Raw genomic sequence first — 23,079 nt, 5'->3', positions numbered from 1 at the left:
ATGCAATTAATCGTACCTACAAGATATATGCAGATCGGGAGATGTTTTAAACGAGTGGGCATTCGTTGGGCCTGTTGGTAGTGAGTGACCAATAAATGTTATTTGAATGTTAGTTGCATGGACCCATGGCATGTGCTACGGAACTGCCGCAGACCGTCAATAACTAAAACAAGAATTTAAATACACTATAAACATATTTATTATTTATCTTATTTAGCTCCGGTATGTAACATTTAAGATTAACGTGAGAATATTTGTCGATGTACTCGAAAATTGTGTATATTATACCATATCTTGATAAAGGTTAGCAGTTTATTAATTTTTACAAGAATTTTTTGATGATTAACAGCAGCTCTTGTATTTAAAACATTGTATTTTGTAACAAATCAAAAACAGCTCACCACATTTATGTTCTCGAAATACTGCGAATACATACAGTACTGTTACATATTATTAGTATTCCGCAACACCTACCCCGTTTTCACAAAATTGTGTTATGAAAAACTCACTTGAAAACATACTATTAAAGCATACCATGTTTCTTAACAGTAGTTTACCCCCCACGTATATTTTTAACTTATTTTCATTCACTTACTATCATTAAAAAATAAAATTCGCAAAATCCAGTTTTATAATTTATCTAAAACTGGAATTGTTTGATTAAACTTTAGGGACGAGAGAAGTTCTGTCTAACTTTAGAACAATTTTTTTCGAATGAGTTTATTCCATATTGTCTTGTAAATATGAGAAGTTTATCACGCTTTATGCATTTTTGTGAAGTGTCTTTCATAAATTTACGGTTTACGTCAGTTTATAATAAACTACAGATTTTTCACAACGAACAAAAAACAAAGTTTAATATCTCATATTCTCCAGATCTCTTCCATCACAAAGAATATAAATTATATGTATATGTCACATTTAAGCATTTCTCACAGTTTACAGATTCAGTTCGTTTCGTCTACATATTCTGCTCGGTGCTAGTAGTATTGATACATTTGGTCGTTGTCAGAAACGACTAAAATTCGAACGACACGACTAGTGAATTATTGGATGATACCAAAATGTAAGAGGCAATTTAAAGGGTCTGCTCCTCCTTGGGCAGTACAGATAAGGTCCTACCAGTAGTAATAGTGGCATTATAAAACGTCGTTGTAATAAATAAAAATGGAAATTGAAAGCAGCAGTTCTGTCTTTCGTTTTATAGTGTCGCATTGCGTGTTCGAGTTAGATAGAAAGGTGCTGCTAATTACTTTCACCAACTTGGCAAACTTTCCAGAAACTATGCTAGATGCTAAATATGGATATATTATGACACACGAAACATTATTTTAAACCTGTACCTAAATTACTACTATTATTTTTACCCTTAGACCAAAGAGAAACCGACAAGATAAATGGCCTACCTAACAGAAAAGTAGCTACCGCATACAAAACATTTATTTTGAAATCTCTCAACATGAATTGCATTTTTTTTAAGGTTTTCGATTCTAAAGACATAACAAATAGTTATAAATCTAACATTTCTCTACTCTACAGCGTGTTTCACCTAAGATTTACGCCATATTTTACTTAGTATTTTCTTTTTTTGTTAAAGTAAACTGACGAAATTCAAAAGATTATTAAGTATTATTAGAATGATTACTACTAAAAATATTACAGCATAAATATGGTAGATATCAGATAAAGTAAAGATGGTATTAAGTGAGTGAAAAGCAGAGAAGCACTGTCGAAATTTTCCAACGTGAAAGCACGGTACTCTAGGGGTCATGAAACGTCGAGAAAACATAAAAATCTAGATACAACGACACTAATTAATTATAATTATTTAAACAAAACTTTGATTAACAAATGGTCCAAGGTTAGTGAAATAGAACTTTCCTCGCCCCTGATGTACAGTAAAATATATCCAGCTGTTTTGAAAAATTATAAAATTTGGTTTTGTGACTTTGATTTTTTTATGATAACCTCTATAAGTTAAAATAAAGGTAAAAAAACATGCGATACGTATGTTTCAAGCGAGTTTGGCCATTAAAAAAATGTGATGACGTCATCAACATTTTAGCGAGAACGAGAATCAATTTGGATAGGTGTAGTGTAATACTAAAAATTACAGTACTGAATTTTTTTTAGTCACCTATATAAGCAATTCTAAAAAATATGAGTACACAGATAAACCACAGGCAGGGACAAATCATATTTTGCACATTTTAGATTTCTTGAGGAGATAAACAGATACATTTTGATTAACGATTTACCATGCTTAACCTTAAAATATTGTCAAGATTTCAGAGTATTCGGATTTGTAGTTTCACAGTTAAATTGTAAAATATTATTATACGGATTCCTAAACCACCTAATTACATGATATTCCTAACAGTATTATTATTTTATTAGTTAAAATGATCTGCCCAAGCTAACGAGTGATAGTAAACAAGTTAGGTTGATGTGCGACGGTGAAAAATAACCATCATATCTAATTTTAAAAGCCGTAGTCGATTGACTGTCATAATTCTTTAGACAGTGAATTCCAGTGATCGAAAACGCTATTGACAATAAAAAACCATCAACAGTTGTTAAAAATTGATTCTTAGCCAACTGAAAAACGCTGTCTTCTGTTATCTGTGTTCAAAGTAAACAAGTGATGAATAGGGGACCGTGGGATGAAGATTGGAAGGCCGTAATTAAGTCACCCCTTTTCTGTCCGTTAGATAAGATTGTCACATTCATTAATTCAAGCCTTTCGGGATAACGTGGCTAAGTTGCTCCGACTCTAGAAGTAGGATGTCCGGTTGAAGAACAGGAGTCCAGGCAGTTAGCAAATTTCAAAATGTCTGCACATAAGTTTCGTACAACTTCAAGACCACCACGGGATTGGTTTTACAAAAAACCTTACTCAGAAGATATATCATAGATTTGGCTCGTTTGCTAACATGAACAACGTGATTTGACCAAGAAAGATCAGATCTAACTAATACTTCCAGATCTCGACAACAATCAGATTTAGTCGATTCAGTGCTATTAATATAGTATTACGAATCCCTAGATTCTTGTTATGATTCCATAATGTTAGCAACTACAGAAGTGAGACTAATGGACCTATAGATACCGTCATTATATTGGTCTCCTTTCTTGAAAATAGGTTCGTTAAGCACATCCGCACAACACTTAAAATGCTTAGTGGTAATAAGATCAGGGCCAGGGGATTTTGACATTTGTACCGATTTCAGTTTTCCGTATATCTACCATTTGGAAAAATCAACCTCTCTAACTACCTTGGATATTACATCCAAGGATTCTCGTGTGTAAACGGTGGCAAAAGAATCGAAATATACATGGTAAGAATTCAACCATTATCATCCGTTATACTGCCAAAATTATCTCTAGTTTGAATAGTCGCAAGAGAACCTGAGAGTTTTGTGTAAACCGCTTATACAACCTCTTTGTGTCTTTAGTTTATGCGAGTCCAGTCTCATGCAATTTTAGCCATCTTGATAACAGTCGAAACATGGTTTGAAAAAGTTATGTTAGCTTTGCAGCTTCAGAGCTTTTGTAATTACTCCAGAGTGCTCGGTGTCTTTTCACTAACATTAAAATTCTATCATTTTTCCAACGTTTTTTTAGGAGAGACATACAAGTTTGTTAACAGATTGTCTGCAAGATATGTACAAACGCTACCGCCTTTTTCACTAACCGATCTTTCGAAACAACGTGTAACCTTTCAAATTGACCACTTGTGGTTTATAAATCCGTCTTGACTTTTTACTCAGGACATCTAGATTTTTGAGAAAAATCAAAATTATGTAACAACATTTTGCAAGTATTTTAACTTTTGGAATTGAAACTGTAAAACCGAATGCTCTGAAAACTTGGAAGCGTTGTAAGGTCATCATAGGTATCGTTAATCAAAATCTATCCATTCATCCTATCCCAAAAAAAAAATTAATGTATGACGCAATCTATTTTATTGAATTAATCAAGAATGGCTCACCCCATCTTCTTAAAAATTTGAGTATACCGTGCTATTATTATTTGATACTACACTGCATCTAATTCAAATTGATGTATGGTATGTGTACAGGTGATAATATCACAAAATTTTGTTCTGCAAAAACTCATATGTTTATTTTAACTTATAGAGGTTATCAGGAGCATTAAATTGTATAAAAATATTTTGCAATATAACTTTGGAACTGCAAAACCGAATATTCTGAAATCTTGCAAACGAAGCATGCTAAACCGTTAATCAAAAGTTGTCTGTTTATGCCCTTCCCCCAAAGTAATTACAATTTTGTCGTTCTTTAATTTTATTAGTATGGTACGCTAGACATCCAGTTTTTTGGGAAGAAACCAAGTGTGCTTAATTAATTAATTAGTCCTTTCCTCTCTGCTGAGGCGACAGAATCAATCAAAATTTAATTGTGTATTATAACACAAACGCATGCTGCCGTTGTTGCTTGTTATCTAAATGTGCTAAAAGTCGAATTTTTTCTAATTATAACAATAAACAGTTGAAGTTAAGCATGTACGGAGAAATCGATGATACATTTTTTTTCGTTGGTAATCAGCATTAAAAAATAATATAATTCATATTATCCCCCACTTGTGCGGTTGTGCCGCCTTGGAATTTGCGTCCCCATGGCGTAAGGGCTGCGTAGGCGTTATTTATTTATGCCACTGCTTGTTACTTTATAGAAGTTATCACAAAACAAACATCATACAATCGGATTTTATATTTTTTTAAAGAAGCGGCATTTGTTGAGCTATATTTCAAAGGCGAGGGAAGTTCTGTTGAAATGAACTTCGATCAATTTTTTAATTGGTGTTTAATTCATTAAAAATATTGTTGTGCATTATAGTAATAAAAAGTAATAATTGCGCGCTTCTACAAGTTTGTCTGTCTTATTAATAACTGATCATGTTTCTTTGCCGCGAAAACACTTTGAAGGTTATTTTTTATGTTATGTTAGTTTACATATTTGTACACAATTTTAGATGAACGCATTATTCCGATAAGATTCCGTGCCAATGATATGAAATAGTTATACATACCTAATTACTTTGCACAAAGTGTACGGATTAAAAGACTGTAAATGTGACAAGGAACCATATTAACGAAATCTGTATTTGGTTATCACGTTATCAGTACTATCAATATTATCAATGTATATCATTTAATCAATTTTTAGATAAAATGATTGATTTTGAATGAGTTTTATTGTATAAAGCAGTATGTAATTAATAATGCCATGTGAAAAGTAATTAAATAAAAATAAACTTTTGGTGGGATAATAAATGCAGTTCACTGCAAAATATATCATTCAATTTTGAACATCCAGGTTCGGGATTTTCGTAAAAGAAGAAAAAAATCCATGAATGGATAATGTCTGCACTGCCCAAATGAACATGAGATACAGATATATACTACGACATGATCAACAAGTACCTACTGTTTGAGTTGGCAATAGAATTAACCAAATCTAAAAGGCATTTTAATACTGATCATTAGGTAGGTAACACATTTTGACGTATATTAAATTCCACTGTCAATCATGTCAGTTTTGACAATAGGAAGTGACGTGGTGTGACAGGTGTCGAAACGCCTAGGCAACTAAACAGGACAAATAGAAGTGGTCTAATCTAAAAAGTTTATTTTAAATGGTAGCACTCGTATTGATTATTCTTATCATTGATTCTTATCAATGTACGTACACAGATTTTCGGCAAAGTAAGTAGTTTTTTAACAAGACCACATTTTTATATAATAACGAAACTTTCAAGACTCAGACACATTTAGGTCTGGTTTATAAGAACAGTCTTAAATTAAACATATGATCAAATTTAAAAAAAATCGAATATTAAATAATAATCAAACCTTAATGCACCATTAAACCTCTATATACAGCCTGTTACAGAAAAAAGTACATTAATTTTAACTGGTAATAGAACTAATCTAAAGCAATTAAATTTGTAAATAACATTTTGTTGTAAACCCTTTCAAAATTGAGTTAAAATTAGTCAAAGATTTAATACAAATTCGCCTACCCGCCAATGGTTAACAAAGCAGTTTCTTGCGGAGAGGGATAAGAAATGAACAAAACACGGAACGAAAAATGTAAACATTTAATGTAATGAAGACCTACCTTGAAATCGCCAAAAACTTCTTAATAAATGTTCAAAGTGGCCAGCATTATTGTCTAGACAACACTAAAGACGGCGACGAAATGAGTCTTTGACTCTTTGTAACATAATTTCATTGTTTCGAATTGTTTCAGCAGCACGTATCACTCGTTCCCGCAGAATTTCAAGAATATCAAAATTCTTTATGCTTGCACTGCATTTCCCTGGGCTTCTCCATGCACTAGCACCATTTCCGTGTATTCACTGTTCGAATAGCGGGGCATAACTTCACACAACGAAAAGTGAAAACACCGCAAAGGAAAGTCGAAAAGTCGAAAAAAAGTCGAAAACTGTTTTGAAGCTGATAAAACGTTATCGCTAGCCAACTCGCCAAAAAATTGGGTAAAAACAAACACTTTCCATCTGATGAATCGAAAGTAAAATTCACGGTCAACAATTGAAGAAATGCATGGCCGGATCTTTAAATAATGGGGGGGTAAAACTGTAACAAAAAAATTCGTTTTTGAAAAAATGCCAAATAGAAAAATGTTTTGTGTTGACGAGTTCTGTTCGTGGTAAAATTTAATGTACTTTTTTCTGTAACACGTTGTATACGAGGTAAGCGCCAAATATTCTCGGCCTAACAAAGAAAGAGACCTGATGGAAAAAAATTAAATGTTTATATTTCAACATAGTCTCTGTTAACTTCAATACATTCAAAACTACGTTCAACTAACTGCTCTATCCGTTTAAAAAAATTATTTGAATCTTTATCACTAAAATGATGTAGTACTGCCGTTTGCACTTCTTTATCCGTCCCAAACGTTTTCCCTGCAAGTCGTTTTTTAACTTAGAGAACAGTTAATAATCGTTCGAAGCTAAGTCAGTACTGTAGGGTGGGTGCTCAAGTTACTCGAAGTCACAGGCCCCTATAGCAGCTTGAGAAAGACATGCGGTATGAACGGGCGCATTTTCATGAAGCAATCGAACGCCTCTTGCTAATTTTCTCGGCCTTTTTTCCCAAATACGTTCTCCTAATTTATGCAATAAGTAACCATAATATGTAGCGTTGACAGTGGTATTTCATCCTTTAAAATTAATCAACAACATGCCTTTACAGTCCCAAAAAATTGTGGCCATGATTTTTTTGGAAGATTGATTCGTCTTCAAGGGTTTCTTACCCCATGCGAAATAACTGTAATCATTTTTTTTAGTAAAATGTGAAGGGCAAGCTTCAGCAAACACAAAAACCATCCTGCCCTTAATACCTTTTAGAGCAATTCCATCTTTTGCTAAGAATTTTATTGCCGTTCGATTTTCAATTTTAAACAGGCATGATGAGTCCATAATTTTTCAAAGATTACTCCTCAAATGTGTCAAAACTAATGGGCAGTAGGGCTTGAAATTTTACACACATACTGCGGGGACCCTCTAGTCTTCTATGAGTTGTACAAATTTCCCGATGAGCAATCGCAAATATATCAGGCCGAGAATATTTGGCGCTTACCTTATATGTGCAGTGGCGACTCGTGGTCATTTAACTTGGGTAGGCAGCGTACTAAATTAATATTATTATTATTATTAATGATACTGTTATTTGGATTCTATGTTAATGAGTTTAATTTTTCTTAAATTGTACAGGAAACAATTAGGACGACAGATTTTTGTGAATTAACATTTAACTCACTGAACACTACACAATAACTTTTAGAAAACATTATTTTTACAGACGAGGTATTATTAGGAGAAATGGCGATGTTAATTCTTAAAATTATCGATCAGAATGTCTACAATTTCATTTTTCAATGCTATTTAGGAGAATATTCTTTACAGATAATGGTCTCACAAATCCTCATGGGTAAAATTTAACTCGTCATCAAGAAAAAGAAAGAGTAAATGTGTGTTGATCTAGCAAATAATAGGCTCATTGGACCATTTTTTATTGATGGAAATTTACATACAGATACATTTCTTAGACTTTTAAAAAACCAAATTATTCCTAAAATTGAACTATTAAATATTGATAACATTTGGTTCCAAATGCATGGTACGCCAGCACATTCATGTAGAACAGTTATGGATTATTTAAATAATGCATTTGGTGAACGTTGGATAGGCAGATTTGGTTCTGTAGCTTGGCCTGCACAATCACCAGATCTTTCGCTAAATGATTTTTTACTCTGAGGACATCTACACATGACACAATTTATAATCATATAGAAATTCAAACAATTGAGGAGCTATAAGAACAGTCGGAGCTTGCCAAGAGTTGGATCCAAATTTCATATGAAATACCGTGCAAGGATTCCATCACAGATTTACTTACTGCTTGGTACAGGGGGGGTCATTTCGAATATTTGGTACTCCTATAAAATAGTTATTTTATAACTCGTGGTGTTTAATTAGAAGGTGGTACTAGAACTATTTCTGTTACAATAGCAAAATTTAAGTTCAACTATCTATTAGCAATATGGACATCGGAACTTAAAACCAATCGAAAATGTATTTCTGAAGTGGATCATGTTCCATTGTTACAATCATATTGTAAAATCTTTAATCTATACTTCTATACGTATATTATAAAGCTGAAGTGTTTGTTTAATTGAACGCGCTAATCTCAGAAACTACTTGTTCGAATTCAAAAAATCTTTTTGTGTTGGATAGTCCATTTATCGTATCTACATATAGGCTATATAACATCACGCTACGATCATTAGCAGCGAAGTAGCAATGAAAAATTCGGAAAAACGGGAAAATTATTCCTCGTTTGACAGCTTCCGTTGCTTACGCTGCTTAAACGGTTAAAGTTATGTAAAAATCATGTATGACGAAATTGTTCCCCTCTAAAAGTTCTAAAGAAAAGTCCGCGACAGCAGATGTCTATCTTTTAAGACTCAGTATAACCTTTTTTATGGTAATGAAATTTGTTCTAAAATAATAATGCATTTATGTATAAAATTCTCGCGTCACAGTGTTTGTAACCAAACTCCTCCGAAATGGGTTGACCGATTTGTATGAAATTTTTTATGTATAGTCGGTAGGTCTGAGAATAGGTTGTAAACTATTTTTTATACTCATAAGTGATAAGGGTGGCCAACCCTAAAAAATTTTTGTTTATTTTTTGGACAAATTTTTTTATTTTTATTTTTTTAAGATGTGGCATCAAAAAATACACATAACCCTAAATTTTCACCTTTCTACCACCAACCCCCATTTTTTAATCTTCTATATAATAAAAATCAATTGCTGTTCCTGTTAGTCTAGCTAAAACTCAAAAACGGCTTGACCGATTTGAAGAATTTTTTTATATTACGGGGATGGTTTATAAATAAAAAAAAAATAGAGAGAACTTAAAAGAACAGCTAAAACATCAAAAAATTCGAAAAATTTTGTATGGGAATCGCCACTTCGAATTAATTTCAATAGTTGCCGTTCCTGACGGACCTGTCGTCTAACTGACGTGTCGTACAAAACTATTTCTTCCGTGCGATTGTAAAAAGTATATGGCATTTCAAATCGTTCTTTGTTTTTTCGTAAAAAAAAACGTCGTTTATTTCAAAGTCTTGGTTAAAGCGAATTTAGTTACACATTGCGAAAGTTTCTTATTAATTTTGATATACCATTCTATTTACCTATATTCACTTTGTTGGTTTCGACAAAACCTCAAACTTTACCGTTATTCGAGAATTTAATTTGAAGTTTTTAATATTTTAAAATTCTCAAGACAAAATTTACAGATTTGATTGACTGTGAAAATAATTCTGTGTCGTTTTATGAAGTTCATTACAATGCCAAGAAGACGACAAGCTGACATAGGTCACGAAGTCAATCAAATGTGCGACGAACTACCTCAGGTGTAAACCGCAATGATTTATTTCATGGGTATGGAAGTTGATTAACGTTGTGCTCATAATCAACATATTCAAACATTGAAGCGAGACATTGGGTGGTACGAATAAAACTGAGTAGATACTCATATTCGAAGTACGAAGTACCTACTTCATTATTACTCTTATATACCTGAGCATCTACTCTATGTACTGAGTACCTTCTTGGAAACGTATCTCCCCGGACACAGATTGAACATCTACGCGTTTTGTGAGCATTTAATCTAAAAATGAGCATCGGCGTGGCAAATGACTGAGCTGTCTGTAAAGCAGCTTAGAAAACGAGTAGAATCGTTGTAAGAGTGAATTTTGACTAAACATGGCGACTTTCATGAACGTGGAACGTCGCCAAAAGGTGCATTCAGTTTGAAAAACACATTAGGAGCGGGAATATCAAAAACTTTTCAGGCAATTAACTTTTATTTATGCATAAATTGTGCAGTGCGTTTTTTTTTAACACTAGCCATAGAGATTCCCATCTCAAGGTGTCTACCCCATATTAACTTATATTTTGGTGACTCGATTTTTGCCTTGATGGTTGAACACTGTCACTGTTTTCCTTTTTTGTTGTATCGAGATGCTACTTGAGCATCAACTGTTACCTACTGAAGTATTAGCATCATCTAGAAAAACTAGAAATATTTTGATTTGATATTCGAGTAGATACTCCGTATGTCGAGTATGATCATCTACTGAGTTTTATTTATATCAATCATTGTCAAAAAATTGATCGAACGTTGTTTCGACAGAACTTCCTTCGCACCAAAAGTATAATGAAACATATTCAGCATTTTCGAGTTGAGTCTTTTCTTCACACAATTTCGTGATGACCTAATCAACATTTACGATCAACACATATACCACCTTGGATTGGTGCAGTGTAATACTAGAAATAACTGTATTGTATTCCCAAAATTATCTGCGAAAATCGAGTGAGCCGTTCCATCAATTTTTTGGGGGGAATAAATAGATATTCTTAACAATTTACCATGCTTACAATAACTTTAAAACGTTTGCAAGATGTCAAAGTATTCATTTCTGCAACTCTTGAGTTATTCTCTAAAATAAATTGACTGATCCATACATTTTTTTGAGTCACTGTAAAAGCAAATCTAAAAAATATGAATGCAATGATAAATTACGAAAATATACTGATGATATTTTGCACATTTTAGATAGGATTTATTCGGCAAAATCTTGAGATGACGTCATCAAGTCTTTGGGCTTGATAAACAGATATATTTTGATTAAAAACCTACCATGTCAAACAGTAACTTCAAAACGTCTGCAATATTTCAAAATTCAGTTTTGCAATTTTTGATTCAATCAATAAAATAAATTGACTCAGTGATTATTTTTTTTAAGACACCCTCTATAAGCAAAACTAGAAAATATGAATGGAATAATAAATCACAAGTATAGTCTCATCCTATTTTGGACATTTTAGATAGGATTCATTTGGTAAAATTTTGGACTGACGTCATCAATTTTTTGGAGGGGATAAGTAAATATATAAGATTTCAAAGCATTCGGTTTTGCAGATTCAAAATTAAATTGTAGGTGAAACGAAGTTCACGGGGTCAGCTAGTCCAATATAAACTCCTGTTCAAAACTGTCGCATCATTACCAAAATCCGTCAACACCCTGAAGTGCTGTAATTTGTATTCAACAGCAATTCTTGGTGCAAAACGATTAAAGATAATTATAGCAATGTACTATTCGTTTGACAACATGTATTTAAAAATAAATAACATACATTAAACTTTAGACAATAATGGAAAACTCCGAAACAAATAAACAGATAAATTATTAGGAATAAAAAAAAATCATCAGCTTCCAAATTGTTTGTTCAATTTCTCTATTTTTTTAACAATGAAAATATAGCAGAAAAGCTTATTGATGGTGAAATAATTCTGAACAGAAATTTAGTTCAAAAGGTATTTGTATCACTATTTATAAAATAAAAGTTTGATTCACATAATATCCTCCTTAAAACAATTGTTATTACCTAATCATTAGGAGGCTTCCGTTTCCTTCCATCGTCTGTGTCGTTTGTCATTTATAATCTGTGGTTTGTTTAACAAACATTTTTAGTTTTGTTGTAACTCAACGAATTTATACATTCTATAAAATCGATTTTTAAAACTCCATTCAGTTTGTGCTATCTCCGATTCAGGCTTTTGTCAGTTTCGACAGCTTCTTTGGCATTTTCAAAACGTATTTTACACATTTTTAACTTTTACTTTTGGAAATAAGAAGAAATCGCAGGGTCAAAGGTCGGGACTGTAAGAGAGCATTTTGATTTATATTTTCGAATACCATAGCAGACATACAGTGGCATGCCATTCAGCTTTAACTGATTTTCGATTCTCAAGGACAACTGTTTCAATTGGTCCTGATTTCGAAAAGATAGAAGGAATAATTTTTCTTTTCTACGCCTTTGGCTGTTTAACGTTCACACGATGTGGATCCTTTGGAAACACCCACTGGATGAATTGCAATTTTTGATTCTGATTCAAATGCCTATAGGTATACACGTTTCGTCACCAGTGACGATGTTGTAAACAGCTTTTGATTCACCTTCGTCCTTCGTTGTATTTTTCCAAAGTTTTCTGGCATCATTCCACGCTATGTAACTTTTGTTGTTATGTTATGTTATATAATCATAGTATATAATAGGGTACCCAGCGACAACAAATTTTTCTAACATCGAGGTGGTCGTGTAAGATCTTATTAATTGCAGTCATTCCACTACCTACTGCAAATAATTGATAGGTGATTTTATTGTGGACCATTGGCTGAAATTTTCTGACGGAAATAAGAGCCAATTCTGAATCAAACCTGTTAAAATTTAAAGGTTGTTATAATAATATCAATATCATAACACCCGAAAGCGTAGTTTGGCCCTCGACGCAGGAGGGGGCTAATTACGCTTGAGGGTGTTTTGATTGTTCGTCCCGTGGAGTGTACGTGGTTTTACTCATTAGCTTTAATAATTAAAAATTATTAATTTTTTTCTATTAATGCTATATCACTTAAGTAGCGCCAAATCGTTGCCGTGGAGTTGTTTATAACATCTAACACTCCCTAGGGAGTGTAAAATCAACAAAACTCCCGCATGTTGTTATTGGTTGCTTTCTTCCCGGATAACTGTCATGTAAATAGTCAAAAAACTCCCGCTAATGAGTAAAAAAATAAACAGCCAATCGGGTTTACGAATTTAACTCGTTGCTATGGAAATTTGCAATTTAACACCTTTTAAATTTAACAGGTTTGATTCAGAATTGCCCCTATCGTCACTTAAAATATCTTCCTGGGAAGTATATTCGCTACAATGCACTATAACCATAGTAACGCCTACATAAAGTACTATTTTCATTGGCTCTTTTTAAGCAATTGAAAACGAATGGAATAGTCGTCCAAATTACATACCTTTGCAAAGTTTCAAATCGATACGATAAATTAGAAGTAGGTCAAAATCGAGTTCCTAGATTTGTTTACATAGTTTGTTTGTTACAAGTGAAGTTAATATTATATAAGCCTGTTAAAAATCAAATGCATTTTTAGCCTGCATTCTTTTATTGAAAAATAGTGATAGTGTCAGAACATAAAATAACAAGCTTTGTTTCATGGCCTATTTAAAGTTTCATGAATTTTTTAAATGTTGGGTTACAGAAATTCTCAGTGCCGCCTACGTATCACACTGCTTCAGGCTTTTCTTTATGTGAACACCGCCTGGCCACCATCACCGTTAATGAGTCATTGCTGCACATACTAGAAAACCCATAGGCGTCGTACCGGGGCGGTGTATGGGTTTATTTCGTAACAATACCTCTATTATGATTTTCTTTGTTGAGGTAGTCGACTGCATAACAATGATACCGTGCCTTATAACGTTAGAGTAATAAGTTAAGTAACATTACAGCATTTGTGTAATTTGGAGTAAATAGACCATTTCCGGAAAAGTCAAATCGAACCGTTTGACAAGAATTCTGTCGTTTTTTCCATAAGGCGACATTACAATTTTACTGGTTATTATGGTCCCAAGTAATTTCTTTCGCGTCTTGGAGTCGAATTTTCATACTTTCAGAAAATCTTGGAGTTACAAACGTTGTTGTCTCCTTGTTGTTATTTAGAATTGGGTAATTTACTGAATTATTTTCCAAAATCATCAACATTCTCCCAAAATTAGTGACAAATTTTTGTCAAAAGTTTGAGGAAGTCTATTATGTACTCTTCGAGGTAAATGGTAAAATCTGATAACAATGACACACGATATCGATTAGAAATTAGGTATGCATTAAATCGATCTCGTTACAATACAGCCCTTAGCTATTCTTTTGGCAAATTAAAATACTAAAAGGTGCACTTGTAAAAAAAGCAGATATTATATAAAGTGGTCAGCCAGTACAGAACTTTATTAATTTGTTGTTGCATTTGTATCCAAAGCATTTTTACTTGTAAACTAGCAAGTGGATGTCGTTTACTGAATGATGTAACATGATTTAAAAAAGACAGTGACTCCAGGCGGCTGTAAAACGGGCAAAGCGAGCCACATCGATGGTATAAAATATTCCATAGCTGTAAATAATAAGCGAATAAACAGAGAAGGCCGAGTATACATAAATTTTACATAATGGAATTACGCACAGGTTCACAACTAGTTATGTGTTTATATCCGACAGCGTTGCTACATTTTGGGAGACAGAATATAAACATAAAGACGAAATACAACTGTGTTTTTATGTTTACACAGATGTGATCAGGATCCAATATATGACGCAGGAAATTACGGACCCAATTTCATTAGTCATATTGATTTTTATATTAATGTCAAATGTTCAATATTTTTTGGTAAGAATTCAGCGAATACTCATAGTCGTTTCATCACAAGCATTAAGTGCTGATTTTGCGTAATAAAAATTGGTTGTTTTGAATATAAATTCTGTTAAACGCGTAAATATCCTAATTTCGTAACACGAGGAACGGAATAGTGTTTTTTTTGTTTCAATGCCATTTTAGTTAAAATGGATATAGCAGCCTACAAAGAATACACCAGAGACTTATTACCATGAAATAAACCTTTCCATGTATATGAGGGCAATTAACGAATAACATTTGAACATAATTCTTAATTAAATTCGTCACCAAAAGTGGCCTGGGAGCTAATTACATTGTGCCATTCAACTGCATTCGGACGATGTGATAAAAGTTAATCTGTGTCTGTTGGAAACCAACTGTCAAAACAAAGCGTAGACAATATTATCCCCTTCTTTTTTCATGGATTCTTTTGGTTTTGTGTTTTCAAGCCGAAGTGTAACTGAATCCTACAATTATTGTTATCATTATTCGTGAAAATGTTAACGGTTACGGTTACGGTGTGGGTAAAACTCAACAATTTATTTCTCAGTAATAGGTACACAACTACATAACTAACTAAGCAGCGTTAATGTACAGGAAATCTTTCTGACTTGACTTGTACTCATTAATCGACTGGACTAGATTTCACTAGACTGCCCGCTTCCGACGGTGGTCCCTATTTAAACAGCCACGCGTTCCTTCTGGAGAGTTCGCGATAGCTGCTTCGAGGTCGTTCTAGAGCATCGTGAGTTCCGGAGAAGGCTTTTAGGCTTTTCTTTATTCCGACAACGCCGTGATGGACTAAAGATTGCGGTAATGTACTAGAAAACCTACAGACGTCGTACTGAGGCGGACGATGGGTTTATTTCGTAACAATATTTTATTACTTCTGCTACATCCAGTAATAAAGGTAATAGAAATAATAGCATTTTCCTTTTTACTTCCTGGGCGTAAGCTAAGAAAGTGTTGTAAAACAATCTATCCGACGAATCGCTATTTTGAGTCTTCTCTACGTTTCATGACACCTATAGTACGGAAAAGTAGGTTTACCGTTTCCGTCTGTCTGTTGTCTTTTATCTATTGTCTGTATCCATTTTTATTAGACAGATAATCTCCAAATCTACTGGACCTGTTGTTGTCAACTGTAACTTTCCAATTACAAAACCGATTGCTCTGAAATCTTGCAACCGATTTAAAGTCATGGTAATTATGGTGAATCGTTAATCAAAATGTATTCATTCATCCCCTCTCAAAAAAATCATGACGTCATCTCAAAATTTTGTACAATAAATCTTGTCTGAATTATACAAAATATTATCAGTTATCACTCTATACTTGTGGTTTATCAATGCACTCATGATTCATAAAAAAATTGAACGAAGTTTATTTCTTCGTGGCTTAAGTATAAGTCTTACAAATCCCGCCTCTATGAAAAATTATAAAATTAGATTTTGCGATGATTGTTTTGGGATATCCTCTATGAAGTAAAAACTAGCGGCATAAATAACCCTACGCCGTGAGGGCGCAAATACCAACCGAATGTCTAGGGGTGGATGTAGATTCTTAGGGACCTAATTTGGGGCCCTTTTTTCCTATTATGAATAGGAGTTGGTTAGAAAATTTAATTTACATATTGTCAATTCTTCAATATATGTAGAAAAAAAATTGGTCTAAAGAGGTTAGACAGTACTTCCCTCGCTGTCGGAAACATGACGACTGCATGCCTATTATGTTTTTTTTAGCATTAGATTTTTGTAGTGGGGCATTTTAAAATAAATTGCGTATTAATTTTTTCAATTTTGCCATTATTTGGCAATGACATCTTTGTAATTTTTTTTGTGATTGCTATGATTGCTTATTAAAAAAAAAAATAAATAAATTGGACGAAGTCTTCTCTGGAGTGTATAATATGTAGCCTATGCAAAAATTGTCAGGCGTGAACAGATAACAGGCACACTCTGTATAGTACTTATTGCTGGGGCATCATCAAATTTTTAGGGGGGATGAGCAAATACATTTTGATCAAAATTTTACCATGCTTATAAATTTAAAATATCTCCAAGATTTCAAAGCATTTGGTTTAGTAGTTCCGGATTAAATCAATAAAATAATTTCACGCATTAATTAATTTTTTTGAGTCACCCTGTATATGCAAATCCAAAAAATATGAATAGAATGATAAATCACAACTACAGACTCATCATATTTTGCACATTTAAGATGACGTCACCAATTTTTTAGGGGGGGGACGAGCAAATACATTGTGACTAAAAATTTACCATGCCTATGATGACTTCAAAATATCTCCAAGATTTCAAAGCATTCAGTTTTGTAGTTCTTGATTAAATTAATAAAATAAATTCACACATTCATTAATTTTTTTGAGTCACCCTGTATCTGCAAATCCAAAAAATATGATTGGAATGATGAATCACAAGTACAAACTCATCATATTTTGTACATTTTAGATAGGATTTATTCGGCAAACTTTTGAGCTGACGTCATCAATTTTTTGGAGGGAATAAGTAAATATATTTTGATTAAGAATTTATCATGTGATCATAACTGTAAACCATCTGCAAGATTTCAAAGTATTCGGTTTTGCAGATTCAAAATTAAATTGCAAAATGTTTTTTCATAATTTTGATTTTTTTTTCAAAAATCTGGACTTTTCGGGTAAAAACTCAATTCGGAGCATAAACTACATGTATAGGACTATGTTATTTTTTACAGTTTAAAACCCATTTACTACGTACAATTCTGAAGTGACGTCATCGTATTAGTGGTGGGGATGTTTAGACAAATTTTGGTTAGCGTTTTACCATTTACATGATATTCCTAATATAAGTACAAAATTTCACAACAATCGGTCCAGTACTTTCGAAGATTATCTGTCAAATAAAAATCCGGGACGGCAGACAGACGGACAGACAGACGGAAATGGGAAACCTATTTCTTCGTCTTCTAGGGGTCATGAAAGATCGAGAAAACGTAAAAGTAGAGAGTCGGCCGACGGACTAGATTACAATACTTCCTTTGCTTACGCTCGGGAAGTAAAAAGAAGAAAGTATAAGGCTGAGGTATAAAAAAAACTTTGGACTTTCTACATTTTATCAACTCCTGGTCATGTTGAACCTTAAGTTTCCTTTTTTAGCTTCCACTTAGATATTATTTGCGCTCACGCGCTCAGTTATATTATTTAATCTAATACTTAATGAATAAGTAGTGTTAATTTTGAATAAAACTAAGATAATTATCTGAATACCGTAAGCACTGTTGATTCCAATAAGGATAGTTCCACACAAAATTAATTAGACAAGTGGATTTTTTAATTTTTAATAAACTATAAGATTCGCTGATAAATGGGTATAAGGTACCACACACTTTTGAAATTACTGAACGAAACAGAAAAAAATAAGCAAATTAAAAACAAATAAATTTGATTTTCCTTTATGTTTAGGCCACAGGGGGGGGGGGGGGCGGGGCTGGCTTAACTTTGGGGTGATTCAAGCGTCCCAATAAATCCACCTCTGGCCGAACGCCGCATTTAAATCATTTTTGCAAAAACGACCTGTTGATCATTAGAAGTAATTAAGTATTCAATTTTATTAGATTTGCTTTCATTTTGTTCAATTTTTATTTTTAGTTAACTTACAAAGTTGGAGTTTCTACCAAGTTTTAAAAATTGTGTATGTTTTTTTTAGCTCATGCTTTGGCAATTAATAATTCTAATAACTAATTAATAAAAATTACTGGAAAAAAAAATTTATTAGGTTCTAGTTTGGGTTTTAGTTTCCAAAACAGTATTAAGTCTACATTAAGAACAGCAATGTTTCCATTAGATGTTTTCTCTTATGAGTCCACAATAAAGCATTGAACTGCACATGAAAGCTTTGTAGAGCACCAACCTTCCACCATATTGACAATAGCTAAATATTATTCTAACAGCTAACCCAATTTACTTTATAGTACTCATGAAAATCGGTGGATGAAATCTTGTATACCTACTGAATAAGGAATACCCATTCTGGCAACTGATACCAGCCGGAAAAAGCAACCTTATTCCCAAAGAGACTAAAAAAAATGTACAGTTTTATGCACTAACAGGTTTGGCATTTGAAGATGAATATTTGTAACAAAGAAAAAATACTGACAGAACATTTCCACCCCACCAAATCGTTAATTGAATAATAAAAGGTTGTACTTTTTTTTTGATAATTGAATTTTTCATGTGCTACTTTAGTTTGAGTTCATTATACTCGTAGCAACATCAATTTTAAAATTACTTGGACTCAATCATTTCAGATGCTAAACTTCATATATATTTAATGATTTCTACAAAAGCGTTGATTATTATTTTGAAAGCATAAAATATCTATATTTGCAATGATTATCGCGAAAAACATTACTTTTATTGTTCACATTTACAAATAATAGACTTCAAATTTGAATAGTAGAATTCATTTGAAATATCAATTTCCAAAATATTTATTACAAACCAAAACCAAACAAAAAAACCTCCACTTACCAAAATTTTAATTTATCGTTGACTAAAACGGGGCGATATTTCATGTTTCACCTCAAAAGCAGAGATGGGTGATTAATAAGTATATTTTTGATTGTTTACGAGCGTAATACACAAATTCTTACTAAGTTTTGTATAACAATAAAGGAAAAGTTATTTAAAGAAATGTAATGTCATTAGACCTACTTTCGTTTATCTTATAATTAGCATCACTACGTAAACATATTGCAAAAATATTCTTTGTAAAAAAAATGTGTTACCTTTGTTAACCTAGCTAACTAAGATTTATTGTTCTAAACTAGGAACTCTAAATCAGTCTTAATTTAAATTAAGATTTTTAAGAAAGTTTGGAAGCCTTAAGTGTTTAAAAAACTCATACTTAAATAGTGACAGATTGATGCTAAAGTAATAAAAAGGGACAAATAAATGGTCTCATGTTTGAATACCAAAATCGCTTGTAATATTACATTATCATTTAATTTTTTAGTTCATCGTTCACACGAAACACCTTATTCGTATTAGACGAACTTCAGCAAAATATTAAAACAATGACTATCTTATTAGTTTTTGCTTTTCGAACTGTATGTGGAAAAGTACTGTAATGGGGATAATCGGAAACCGAAAATGTTGGCTTGTCGTTTTTATTTATCTGTCCTCTGTCTGTTAAAGATTTTATTATATTTCGAATAATATAGGAGTAATTACTGTGAAATTTTAGGTGCATTTTATAATTATGATGTGGCATAATGTAAAATTATGACTAACATTTTTTCTGTATATTTATTTCCACCAACAATTTGATGAGGTCACATCAAAATTTTGCTAAATAAATCTTAGTAGAAATTTATGTTGTAACATGTTCCTTGATTTGTGATTTATGCCCATTTGCACAGCACTTTTAATTACCTGATTAACGTTTTTACTTAATTTGGCAAATTTTTTTTCAAAATTTGTCAAATCAAGTAAAATAACGTTAATTAGGTGATTTCAGATCAGGTTGTTTTACTTAGTCAGGTGTTAAATTCAGTGATTTACTTTTATAACAAGATAGTGGATCTAATTTGATTTTTCGCTTTTTGGTATACGATTTGCTTTAGGTAGTTAAAACATCAACTTGTGATTTTCAAGAATATAGTTTATTTTCCCAATTTTGTTAGCATGTTTTATTTTACTTGTAATAAAATCTGAAACATAGCTTTCATCCTCGCAAACGACATCCATTTCCTGTGTTGCTTTATTCAGGAACGTCGATTCTTAGATATGTCAATACAAAGATGCGGACGTACAACGAAAAGAACGACGGGATACAGATACATACTCGGATTGACTACCTGACTGGCAAACATTTATTTTTGTATCCTTCAAATTAATATGTATTGTTCTTGTTTCTTATTGTCATTATTTTAATGCTAGACTCACTGTTATCTTTGGTTGTGATCTAAAATCTTTACTTTCGAATTTCGGACTTCATCACGACATTTTTTTTAATATCCTCAGTATTCACACACATAATAGTCATTTGAGCGGCATACTTTACTGTTTTTCGTTACGACAAACAGTTATAATTAATTGGTAATTGTGAACATGTCTTTTTATTAAGTCCTTCCTTAAACATCATGCGAACATCATTACATTAGGTCCATCAAGAGCTTCTATTAAAAAGGACTGACATTGTCCTTAATTTTTTCATTTGGTAGCCATTAAATTGACCAAACTAAACAGCCATTTTAATTTTTCAACTCGTAATACAAAATAAACTAAACGAATTGTCATACGATTTTTTTTTTTACTTTTGTCATAAAAATTTCATAGAAGCAATATTAGCAGGTTTAAGGCTGTGACGGCCTACTGAATTATAATGTTAGTTAAATTGGTGTGAAACCATAAACGTACTAAATGTTTGCGTCTAGTGTAAGAATTTGCACCGTGCATCAAAAATTTTTCAAAAATTTACAGTAGTTGTGTGCTCCTAAGATGTCCAATTTCATCGTGTTCTCTTTATTTTAAAAGAAAAGAACGTAAGAAAACCACGTTTTTGTCCGATTTTTTACTTCTAAACAGAAAAGTTGATTTTTTAATTTAGGATATAACATTAACTAATCTTGAAATATTAAGGCAGTAATGTTTAGCAAATCATTTAATACAGAGTAATGTGAAATCGGATAGCAGTTGAGGTGTTCTGCTATAAAATGATGTTATTTGAGTTCAAAACTCCTTCGATGACCATGTTAAAAGGTAACAATTTTTAAATCATTTGTTTAATATTCTCATCCAGCGTGTGGACACAGATTTCTTTTATGTAAGTTTATGTAGTTTCTTAACTAAACAACAAATTTTGATTTTGCGAATTTTATCTTTTTGTTTGCTAGAAGACTGAATAAAAATAGAGGTGTATTATTAAACGTCAGATAAAGGAACATGCTAGGTGTAGTAGTAAGTACCATGTTCGCAAAGTTTAAGAAAAGGCGTTTTTCATTGAATAAAGTGTAGACGCCTGATGTTTTACGCTTTTTAGATAAAACTTATCGAGCAACATTTTGAGCAGACGTTATCAAATTTTTGGAAGGAATAAACAGATCAATTTTGTTTAACGATGTACCATGTTTATGACAATCTTAAAGCGTTTTCAAAATTTCAAAAGTCAGTTTTGTAATTCCTGAAATTTAGAATGTTGTGCAACATTTTTTTTAATCTAGACATTGAAAGTAAAAAATAAGTACGGATTAATAAACCACAAGTATAGAAGCATATTGTTTTATAAAATTTAAGTACGACTATGAGGTGAAATCAAGTTGTTGGAAAGGATGATTAGACAAATTTTGGTTAGCCCTTTACAATCTACATCATATTCCTAAAATACACGTGAAATTTCACAATAATCATCCAATAACTTCGGAGATTATCTGCCTAACAAAATCGCCACCAGGAAGAAAACAGACGACAGTAAAACGTATTGCACAAATCATAAAACGTGGAGAAAACATTTGTCATATGGAGCCTGTTGCAATTCCCTAGCTTACACCCGGTGAATAAAAGTGTTAGATATTTTTTCAATACCTACGCATACAAAAATTTTAAGACAGAACCATTAAGATACTTACGCTTATGAAGTCATGCATAAAATTTAAAACAAATTATCGCTTTAATGGAATTCTTAACAAAAACTACTACTACTGCAATACTACTACTAATATTACTACTAAATGTTAAAATTTCTCACCCTGTTTCCTCCGAGAACAAACAGAACTCTGTGAAACTGAATAGAATTCTTACTTATACGTTTATGCATCTACTGTAATCTTTTTAAAATTTTTCAGTGAACGGTTTTTCCTTAACTGCTATCTGCGTACAGCCCCTCTTAAAATTCATTTTTTTATTATAAATCCCGAAATAAGTACCCCTTCTTTCTCCGAATGATCCAATGAAATGTCTACGAAAATGTTCAACTCCTGCGGGCATCATCAAAAAACGGATAACTACAATATTGAATCGAGCTGAAGGCAACCCTCAGAATTGTTTCCAGCACACTTACTTTTATTATACCGTAAATGAAATTACAGAGATAACTAAGTTTTGCGACTTTCAATGCCGTCATTATTGCTGCAATTCAAAAATATTTCTTCCTTGGGAGTTAAAAAGTGTTGAAAAGTCTTATCTGATCCGGTGTATGACAATGAAAAACGCATT

At 32.4% G+C, this 23,079-nt stretch overlaps 1 protein-coding gene across 5 annotated transcripts in view; it reads right to left on the bottom strand.

Annotated features, from left to right (window-relative positions):
• LOC135123736 (uncharacterized) overlaps positions 1 to 23,079 on the bottom strand; it is a 107,977-nt gene that overhangs the window by 78,806 nt on the left and 6,092 nt on the right. The window contains exons 1-2 of one of the 5 annotated variants that reach the window (XM_064048597.1): positions 5,053 to 5,138; positions 17 to 163 (exon numbers count right to left, since the gene is read on the bottom strand). The exons of 1 other annotated variant lie outside the window; for it this stretch is intronic. The gene's annotated coding sequence lies outside the window, so the exon portion shown is untranslated. Of the gene's footprint in view, positions 1 to 16; positions 164 to 5,052; positions 5,140 to 23,079 lie in introns of those variants that run through there. 3 more of the 5 variants (XM_064048595.1, XM_064048596.1, XM_064048601.1) reach the window with 3 other exon arrangements.

The sequence above is a fragment of the Zophobas morio genome, unplaced genomic scaffold, assembly GCF_036711695.1.
Source record: "Zophobas morio isolate AGI-343-1 ecotype UQ-CSIRO unplaced genomic scaffold, CSIRO_AGI_Zmor_V1 ptg000006l, whole genome shotgun sequence".
Lineage (NCBI taxonomy): Eukaryota > Metazoa > Arthropoda > Insecta > Coleoptera > Tenebrionidae > Zophobas > Zophobas morio.
The sequence above is the reverse complement of the archived record's forward strand: the minus strand, read 5'-3'. Positions and strand labels throughout refer to the sequence as shown.